Genomic DNA, 10,921 nt, shown 5'->3' with positions numbered 1-10,921 from the left:
TTTTCGCTGTCCACTTGGGAGTTGGGACCAACCACAACCAGTTTGTTGGTGCGTCCCCCACACATGTCCATTCCTGAGCTTGTTGCTTATCTTCCATGGGTGTTTTATCATCCGCTTAAGCACTAGTAGTATGAGTTACGCAAGTGGGGCTGGTTTGTATTTTGCAGATCCTTTGTATTTGTAGTGAATAAAGTTTTATCTCGTTAAAGCTGCTTTCGTTTCTTTATGATAAATTAGCAAAATCTAGCACTAGTAGGATGGGATGATTTCCTTGTGGAAAGATTAGGAATCTCTTGATGCCATTTTCATTAGTTCAAACTGACTTCTTTGTCAGTTTAGCTGCCGTGTCAAGTCACAGATGCGAAACCATTGTGATAGGTGACTCGATTAATTCTGCCATGATGATTTCCACTAAACTGTTAGTGGGTGCCTGCACTACCCATGTTTTGCATGATGGTTAATGAATGCCAAAGAAGAAAGAGTGAATCATCTTTTCAATCTTCCAAACTAACTTAAGGTTCCGAAATCTGAAATGTTTTCCAATCAATGAACATGCAAACCATGATAATTTCAAACAGAACCCATAGCCAGAATTGAGCAGCACAAAGCTCTGAAGAGCCGCGCAAACGAGGGAAAATAAGCAAGTGAGAAACTAGAAGATTGATTCAGAAAGATGTATTTATCGATCGACAATGCGATATTATATATACACCTGGGATTGATTTATGCACGCATCTATATAATTCTCGCATCCAAACTGCTGTCAGTTTGGTGGCGTCTTCCTTGAGGTGGTGCTGGACTTGCGTGCCAAGAAGAGCAGCTTGAGCATCATCATCAGGCCCAGCCTCCTTCGCCGGACCACGCTGCTCCCGGTACCGGGGGCGACCACCACATCCACATGCCGGGATGGTATTCCGTCGCCTTCACCGGCGTGCCACGCCTCGCTCGACCACTCCATGCTCAGTGGGCACGGCTGCGGCGCCCGGGCCAGCTCCTCGTTGAAGTCCTCCCACAGCATGTCCATCTTGTGCCTCCTCCATGACGGCGAACCTCTCGGAGCGCCCCCACCCCCCCCCCCCCCCCCCCCCCCCCCCCCCCGGGTAGACGTCGTTGTTGGCTTTCCCGGCTTGCTCGGCGGCCGAGAAGCACCGCCGGTGATGGTCGTGCGCTCCCGCGTCGGCCGGGACGACGAACCATGGCGGCGGCGAAGTGAAGTGAGGGAAAGGGAGCTTCTTGGCGCCGCACGGCACCGGTGGCATGGTAGGGAATGTGAAGTCCTCCACCATGGCTGTGTTTGTCTGTGTACGACGAACCTATGGACGACTCTCAGTCTATGTCTGAATGATGTATTTGTGGAATTGCCAATGGAGGTTGCAACTTCTTATCTACCTCTCCAAATGCCTAGAGGCTAGAGGGAGTATGTCTACGGCTGTTTTTTATCTCTGAAGCTCAAGTGATGGTTGGCTAATGGGAGTATTATAATTTGGTGGTTGGCTTTATGCTAATTGGCCTGATTAGCTTGGCCTATCAGGAGACGCCAATCAGCAAGCACCAAGACAAAAGGACCTACTAATTAATTGTTAATGTTTATTAGTTGCAACATTCCAAGGTCATGATATACAGCTAGAGCTCGACATGACAACAAAAATTATTGGGCCCTAGAGAATGTGCAGTTCAGACATAACTGAGCCTGAAAGTAATAAACTTTCTCTCTTTTTTGCTGTTAAAATAAATCAAGTGGAGTGTTGGTTGGGAAACAGAATCAGCCAAGCTCCAGCATAAACTGCAGTGATGTTGGGGGTAGTGATGTGTTTTTGAATGGTTTTGGGGGGAGAGGGAGAGCATAGAAGAATTTAGAAGGAGACATTCAGGACAGTGTTTGGCAGCCAGTGGTGTGGCTTTACTGCTGAAGGCCAGAGCATGGGACAGAGGTAAATAGTGCTTGAAATCCAGAGTTGGCACGATCTGAAACCAGGGACATCTGCACCCACTTTTTAAAAAATGCATTTTAAGCACGTTTTAAAATCTAAAAAAAAATAAAAAAAATTCATGCATACATGTTTATAAATGTGTGTGCGCAACCAAATATTTTGTGAAAAATGTCTCTCGATGTCTACTTTTTCTGCAATGCCTTGTCAGCGTCAGAGGTGGCCGTGAATTTGAAGGTGGGGGTGCCACCGCCACTGCCACATATGCCACCTATTAGAACCTTATGAACATGTTTTAAACAAAACTTAGCAAAAATGCAATTTAATGTTTCATAAAGAAAACTGTGAAGAAATTCAGAAACGTATAAGGCCTCCTTTGATTTATAGGAAAGGAAAAGGAATACTAAAATCATATAAAATGAGATGACATGTATCTCAGTTTCTATAGAAAAAAATGTCATTTGATGCACAAACTTTTCCATTTGAGTCTAGACTAATACTTTTTTCTTTGAAATTAGAAGGATTAGTTCCTATCCTACATAGGAAAATTAATTTATTCCTATAACCAAAGGGCTCCAAAGGATTTTTTTTTCTTTCTAAAAAGACCTATCCTTTAAATTCCTACAAAATTCCTATAAACCAAAGGAGGCCTAAAGTGGGTAAAACAACTTTGTTTCGTAGAAACTCGTCAAAAAAGGATGCTCTTTTGTAAGGTATGCAAGATTCACAAATTCAGTTACGAAATAAAATGCTACAGTCTCCCTTCAGCATCAACCGCGATGGCCGCACCAAGACAAAAATGAAAATGTGAGTTCTGTATTGAATATCTAAAAAGAAGGGAAGGTTCTAATGGCGCCCAAAGTGACATGTTTTTTTCAATGGTTCTTCTTGTGGGGGTGAGGGGGGCGGGGGCATAGAAGAATTTAGGAGCCGTTCAGTCACTGTTTCACAGCCGGTGGTGTAGCTTTAGGGCATCTCCAACGTCGACCTTAAACCACCCGCATACGTTGTGCCATCCAACGCTGTCCGGACTTGTTGTGCCATTCAACACGGGCTTGTATCGATCCGGTCGACGATTTGGACACACTTTTTTTCATAAACCGGAGACAAACTCAGGGAACTTTGCGGGCGTCCAGACATCACCCACACCCGCTTGTGACCACCTTGACCCACCCAAAACCCTCCCCCTCGCCTGCGCGCATTCCCATCCGGCGCCAGCTGCTCGCATTCATGTTGTTGTAGAGTAGCCGCTCCATATTGAAGCCAGCCTAGAGCGGATGCGACCTCTCACTATCTCCTCCGTTGAAGCATAGCGCCGGCAAAGGGCGCAACTCGCTGCACGCCCGGCCGAATAGACCTCCTCGTCGCATTCAAACGCCTCCATTAAACCTGCGTGTGTGCCGGGAAACCTACTCCGGCCACACATCCATTCACTAGCGGGTCGACATTAAACACAACACCAGGTAAGCTCCTCCCTTAGCCGGCTATTTAAATGAGCCTAGACACCGGGCAAGAATCGCACCACAACTCCGCTCCCTATCTCCTCCTTGCAGTACATTCTCTACACTCTCCATGGTATCCAGCGAGCAAGAAGAGCAGTTCTCCGGCATAAAAGCCGGCTGGGTGCCCCACCCCCCGAGCTCGCCGCATACAAGCCAGGCAACTCGCCGCTCCACCTCCCTCGCCCAGCCCGACGGAGCAAGTTTATGCTTCAAGCCGGCGCGTGGTTCAGCAACTCGCCGCTCCAAATCAGCTCGCGGGGGAGTAGCGAGTAGCTCCAAGCAGGCACGCATGGGAGCACGTCGAAACGGGCATCGTGGCTGCCATGGACGAGGCCATCCGGCGTCAATGTTGGCGGAATCGTGCCCTATCAATGGAGAAAGAAGTCGGCCATGGGCATAGAAGAATTTAGGAGACCTTCAGACAGTGTTTTGTTGGGAAACGTAGTAGAAAACAAAAAAAATCGCCCTACGAACACCCAGGAACAATAGGAAGATGCATAACTGGTTGTGATCAACGATCGTTACCGACTCCGGGAGTGCAACGGAAGTAGACGAGTCGGTGTAGATCGTACTTGAAGTCCCTTGAACGTCGATGGCAATCCCGTGAACCGCCCATGAACGATTCCTCGAACGGAAGACCGAAAGCACAACCTCTCTACTTGGTTGCAAGCATACGGTCTTCACGATCCAGCAGCGCTTCGCCACCCAGAGCTAATCGTTGCCGAAGAATTAGAAGGAGGAGATTAGAAAGACGACTTGGCTTCTAATTATGAGGATTAGAGGTGGCCAGGGATCGCTCTAATTAGTCAACTAGAACCAACTAGAACATACAGTAGATCAACTAGAGGAGGCTCCAAAACTTGTGTTACCATAGGGTGGAAATCCTCTAGTACATATAGGATTAGGGGGGGAGAGGGGGCTGCCACCAAGGGGTAAAGAGCCCCCTTGGGGTACCGGTCAAGGGAGGGGAAGTAGGACTCCCCTTCCAAGTAGGATTCGCCCCCCCTTTAGGAAAAGGGGGGGCTCCCTTGTTGGGCCCTTGTGGCCCAACTCCTTCTCCACCTCTTGGCCTTATTTGGCCCGTTGATATTAAATTAAATATATTTTTGTTCTAAACATTTTCAGAGCATAATATATATAATTTAACATCTCCGGAAACATTGTCCACCTATATATATATATAAATAAATCGGTAATACCCGGTATTACCCGATATTCACTGAAACCCTTCCGGTGACCCCGAAACGCTTCCGGAACCTCTCGGAACTATTCTGGATATTAATGAAACAATTCCACAAATATGTTCTCATCACTCCCGTCCTACTAACACTCAGCGGATCGTGATTACCTTAAGCTTGTGACCCCGTAGGTTCGGTAAACCATAGACATGAACGAAACCCCTTCGTTCAACGACTGATAGCGGAACCGTGGACATCCATGTAGGTCCCTATGATTACACGAATGATATTCGAGTGAAACTTTGGTTATCATGTGATGTTCCCTTTGCTTCGTGATACTTTACAAGACCCGGTGTGCATCGGTATCCTCTTGAGTCATCACCATGCTCACTATAACGTTGCTCATGTTACCGGTTTTGTTCTTCTTTCTCGTTGACGTGTTCCGGCATCCTCGTGATGTAGTCACCTGTGTCTGGCCAGACGACGATGGATGTCGTCACACCGAGAGGGCCCTAAGAATATCTCTCCATCGTTGGAGGAGCAAATCCCACTCTTGAGTTGTTCGGTCACTTGTCAAACTTTCCGGTGTGCCTGAAAGTTGTCGTTATGATCACCTTGTTACATATGACTGATACGTCTCCAACATATCTACTTTTCCTAATGCTTTTCCTCTTGTTTTGGACTCTAATTTGCATGATTTGAATGAAACTAACCTCGGACTGGCGCTGTTTTCAGCAGAACTACCATGGTGTTGTTTTTGTGGAGAAATAAAAGTTCTCGGAATGGAACAAAACTTTGCGAGGATTTTTTATATCAATAATAAGAATTTACGGAGCCAAGACCTACCGGAGAGGGGCCCCTGGGTGGGCACAACCCACCAGGGCGCGCTCCCCTCTCCTGGCGCGCCCAGGTGGGTTGTCCCCACTTGGTGGCCTCGCTGACCCTGAAAACGACGCTATAAAATCCTATTTTTGGAGAAAAAAATCAGGGAGAAAGAATTATCGCGATCCACAAGACGGAGCCGCCGCCAAGCCCTGTTCTTCCTCGAGAGGGCAGATCTGGAGCCTGTTTGGGGCTCCGGAGAGGGGGATCTTTGTTCTTCGTCATCACCAACCCTTCTCCATCGCCAATTCCATGATGCTCCCCACCGGGAGTGAGTAATTCCTTCGTAGACTCGCTGGTCAGTGAGGAGTTGGATGAGATTCATCATGTAACCGAGTTAGTTTTGTTAGGGCTTGATCCCTAGTATCCACTATGTTCCTAGATTGATGTTGCTATGACTTTGCCATGCTTAATGCTTGTCACTTTGGGCCCGGGTGCCATGAACTCAGATCTGAACCGTTTATGTTATCCTCATTATATCCATGTTCTTGATCCGATCTTGCAAGTTATAGTCACCTACTACGTGTTATAATCCGGCAACCCCGGAGTGAAAACAACCGGGCCCACTCCCGGTGATGACCGTAGTGTGAGGAGTTCATGTATTCACTATGTGTTAATCCTTTGTTCCGGTTCTCTATTAAAAGGAGGCCTTGATATCCCTTAGTTTCCAATATGGACCCCGCTGCCACGGGAGGGCGGGACAAAAGATGTCATGCAAGTTCTTTTAATAAAGCACGTATGACTATTTACGGAATACATGCCTACATTATATCGATGGACTGGAGCTAGTGCCGCATTGCCCTAGGTTATAACTGTCTCATGATGAATATTGTAGGATCGAAAGTATGTCTAGAGGGGGGATTAGACTACTTGACCAAATAAAAATCTAGCCTTTTCCCAATTTTAATTCTTGGCAGATTTTAGCAACTTAGCACTAGTCAAGTAAACAACCTACACATGAAAGTCTAAGAGTATAGCAGCGGAATGTAACACATTGCACATGAAGGTAAAGGGAGGAGTTTGGAGGGAGCAAACCCAATGTAGACACGGAGATTTTTGGCGCGGTTCCGATAGGTGGTGCTACCGTACATCCACATTGATGGAGACTTCAACCCACGAAGGGTAACGGTTGCGCGAGTCCACGGAGGGCTCCACCCACGAAGGGTCCACGAAGAAGCAACCTTGTCTATCCCACCATGGCTATCGCCCACGAAGGACTTGCCTCACTAGGGTAGATCTTCACGAAGTAGGCGATCTCCTTGCCCGTACAAACTCCTTGGTTCAACTCCACAATCTTGACGGTGGCTCCCAAGTGACACCTAACCAATCTAGGAGACACCACTCTCCAAAAGGTAATAGATGGCGTGTTGATGATGAACTCCTTGCTCTTGTGCTTCAAATGATAGTCTCCCCAACACTCAACTCTCTCTCACAGATTTGGATTTGGTGGAAAGATGAGTTGAGTGGAAAGCAACTTGGAGAAGGCTAGAGATCAAGATTCATATGGTTGGAATGGAATATCTTGACCTCAACACATGAGTAGGTGGTTCTCTCTCAGAAAATGTATGATGGAAGTGTAGGCATGTTCTGATGGCTCTCTCCATGAATGAAGAGTGGGTGGAGGGGTATATATAGCCTCCACACAAAATCTAACCGTTACACACAAATCACCAAACTCGGTGGGACCGAATAATAAAACTCGGTCAGACCGGTTTAGTTCAAAATGTGAACGTTAGGCTTTTTGATGGGACCGACATGTCAACTCGGTGGGACCGATTAGGATTAGGGCATAACATAATCTCGGTGAGACCGATTACACAAACTCACTGGGACCGATTTTGGTAATAAGCTAACCAGAGAGTTGGTCAGGCAAACTCGGTCGGACCGATTCGCTCATTTCGGTGCGACCCAAACGTTACAAAAGGGAAACAGAGAGTTTGCATTGCAAACTCGGTGGGACCGATCGCTCATCTCAGTTGGACCAAAACGTTACAAAGCGAAACAGAGAGTTTGCAATCCCATCTCGGTGAGACCGAGATCCCTATCGGTGAGACCGAAGTGACTAGGGTTTTGTGGCAGTGGCTATGACAACCGAACTCGGTGGCGCCGGATAGAAAGATTCGGTGGGGCCGAGTTTGAATTTTGGTTTGGGACATATGTGGATATGAGAAAGTAGTTGAGGGTTTTGGAGCATATCACAAGCACTTTGAGAAAGTAAGCCATTAAGCAACACCTCATCCCCTTTTAATAGTATTGGCTTTTCCTATGGACTCAATGTGATCTTGGATCACTAAAAGTAAAATGTAGAGTCTTGAGCTTTAGAGCTTGAGCCAATCTTTTGTCCTTAGCATTTTGAGGGGTCCACATTTCTAATCCATGCCATGCCAATCATTGAGCTTTCCTGAAATATTTATCTTGAAATAGCATTAGCTCAATGAGCTATATGTTGTTAAGAATTACCAAAACCAACCAGGGATAGTTGCACTTTCAATCTCCCCCTTTTTGGTAAATGATGACAACATATAGATCAAAGCTTTGACAAATGATAATAAAATTGAAATACATCATCGCTTTGAGAAGTATGTGATAAGCAAGTGCTCCCCCTGAATTTGTGCATTATTTAAAATTTGCTTTTGAATGCAAATGCACAATCGATTAGGATCATGGGTCACTCTTCCATGTCACATACATCTTGGTGGAGCTCTCAAAATGATGAAAATTAAAAGCATGCACTCATCCCCAAGCAAAGTGAATGATCATATAAGAGATATAAGAGATAATATCATCCAAGCAAGTATTAAAGTAGCATATGATCAAACAAGTATATCTCACACAGACATAGAGTATCAACCAAGCACACAAAAAGTTTCAACCAAAAGCAAGAGAGACAAAGAAGCAAAACACTCTCTCTCGAAGCCTATGATCTATACATTTCTCCCTCTTTGGCAACAAGTTACCAAAAAGTTCGAAAATGCATAGTGCTATGCGTCTCACAGGCTTGGTCTTCGGGAGGTGGTGTAGATAGAACTCTAAGGACGAAGGCATCTGTTGATGTAGTTGGAGCTAGTGGAGTGGCTGCTCGAGGTGGCACTGAAGTTGTGGCTGCTGGTGCTGACGTTGTAGCTCTAGTATCAGATACATGCACTGTCGGATTTCGGGTTCCGGCAAACCCTTGAGGTTCGAACAGTGGGGTGCGCACGAAGATCTCTCTCTCCCTAGCTCGCTCTCTCAACGATCGCAAGGCCTAGCTCGACGAACCCAAAGAACGAGAGACACAAGAGTTTATATTGGTTCGGGCCACCGATGTGGTGTAATACCCTACTCCAGTGCGGTGTGGTGGAATGCCTCTTGGGCTGAGGATGAACTAGTACAATCGGAAGAACAACCTCCTGAGGAGAGGTGCTCTTGTGTTGGGTGAGCTTGTGTGTATGAGGATGATCCGAATAGCCCCGGATCCAGTTGCCCCCTACTGTGGTGGCTAGTCCTATTTATAGAGGCCCTGGTCCTCTCCCCAAATATTGAGCGGGAAGGGATGCCAGAACGGCCAAATTCGAAGGGACACAACTAGTACAAGTTATCCTGACTAAAGGTGGCCTTCGCCTGCCAAAGGCTCTGGTGGTGACGCCGTCTTGGGCTCCATGGTGACCTCCGTCCTGCCGTCCTGCTAGTCTTGGTCTCGTTGCACTGATATGGAAACCTTTGCCTGATGCCTCGGGACTCCTCGCCTGCGCTTGCCTCTTTAGCACCAAAGAGGAAACGAGGACACTGCGCGCTGGCGCCCACCAGGCGCCTGCCTGGCCCCGGTCGTCATGGCTTGCGTCACAGGAACCTCACGAGGTGCCCCTTGCCTTGATCTCTCCGCCCCTCGCGAGCCGGCCTGGTGAGGCCGCCCCCGAGGAGGTCTTGCGTCGTCCACCTCGCGAGGCTTGGCCCCTCGCGAGGGTCTTGAGTGTTTGCTAGTGAAGATGGGCCGTACGGGCCGCTGGTGGAGCCACGCCATGGGCCACAGGCAGGCAAGTCTGGGGACCCCCGTTCCCAGGACGCCGACAGTAGCCCCCGGGCCCAAGGCATGCTTGGACTTGGCTTCAAGGCGAAGCTAGAGGGCAAGTGCGGAGCACCGCGGGCCCAAACAGCCTGCGGCCTTGGTTGACGCGTGGCGATTGATTGGACGTGGGCGTCTCTGCTTCCCCACGCTGCCTCGGCAACTGCCCGTCTGACAAAAGACTGGCGCGGGCAACGCTTGCCTTCATTGCTTTCCTTCGTCTTGCTCCAGATCCCCTTTCTCGCTCCTTGCTTCTGAAATCTCCAGATCTGCTTCAATTCCCTTCCGAGCCAGCGACCAATGGTGCCCCGAAAGGTCAAGGCTGCTTCGCCGCCCGCCTGGTACGAGCTGGCTCTGGACGCGCCCAATGTCTCAGAGAAGAACCTCGCCGCCACGCGTCTGCTGACGGCGGGGGATAACAAAGAGAAGGGGAAGACCGAGCTCCGGGCCGGCTCCACCGAGCCGGAGGCTTCGAGAAGCACCTTCTACCCCTTCTTCATGAGCAGCATCGTTGCGGGGCTGGTCCCCCCTTCTCCGACTTCTTCTACACCGTCCTCGGCCATTACAGGCTGCAGGCCCTTCAACTTCATCCCAACTCTATTCTTCTCCTGTCGATCTTCGCCTTCTACTGCGAGGCGTACGTCGGGGTGATGCCGTCTGTGGCTCTCCTGCGCCACTTCTTCTTCCTCCGGATCAATGACGGCCACACCTCGGGGTGCACCAACTTCGTCGCAGCCGGTAAGGCCAACGCGATCTCGAAGTCCGGAAAGAAGGCCGAGGGCTTCAGGAGCAAGTGGGTTATGATGGATGCCAAGTGCGTCCACCCACGGTTGACGCTGCCGACGGAGATGCCCCAGTCCGATGAAGGGTGGCTCTACGCGAAGCTTACTGACGACCGGGCGAATCCAGTGCTGGAGAAGATGACCGCCGACCTAAAGCCGGGCAATGCGAAGGCGCCGAAGCTGACGGGGGCCATGCTCCTGAGGGAATTCCTGACGCTGCGTGTGGCTCCGCTCCAGGCGTGCTCGCGCCCCTTGTGTATGCTTGGGGGCGAAGGAGATAAGCTTCGCTTGAGCCCGGAGGCCTTGTCTAATGAAGAGCTGGCTGTGGCTCCACCTCCTGGTCAGGGACGACCAGGAGTATCCGCCGAGTGCCTTCGTTCCCTTGTTCCTTCGCAAGGACGGGGCGCAGGTCGCAGCCGTCATGCCCACCTTTGACGGGCGCGGGCTAGTGCCACCGGCACCCCCTGGGGTCCCGATGGCGACGGCGCCGGTGGTCATGTCTTCTGGTGATTCCCGCGGGAAGGGGAAGAGGAGGAGGACGAGGAGCGCAACTCGGAAGCGACCCCTGAGGGGATGGGGGAGACCTCCCCCTTGCGCAAGGCCGACA

The 10,921-nt window shown here is 49.4% G+C and overlaps 1 non-coding gene across 1 annotated transcript; it reads right to left on the bottom strand.

The window, feature by feature from the left end:
- Positions 1-637: 637 nt before the first annotated feature.
- Positions 638-1,286, bottom strand: LOC120964454 (uncharacterized). The gene has a single exon (XR_006663811.2). It is a non-coding gene; the product is annotated as an uncharacterized protein (transcript).
- Positions 1,287-10,921: the final 9,635 nt, after the last annotated feature.

The sequence above is a fragment of the Aegilops tauschii genome, chromosome 5 (assembly GCF_002575655.3).
Source record: "Aegilops tauschii subsp. strangulata cultivar AL8/78 chromosome 5, Aet v6.0, whole genome shotgun sequence".
NCBI lineage: Eukaryota > Viridiplantae > Streptophyta > Magnoliopsida > Poales > Poaceae > Aegilops > Aegilops tauschii.
This window is presented reverse-complemented; position numbering and strand designations above follow the sequence as displayed.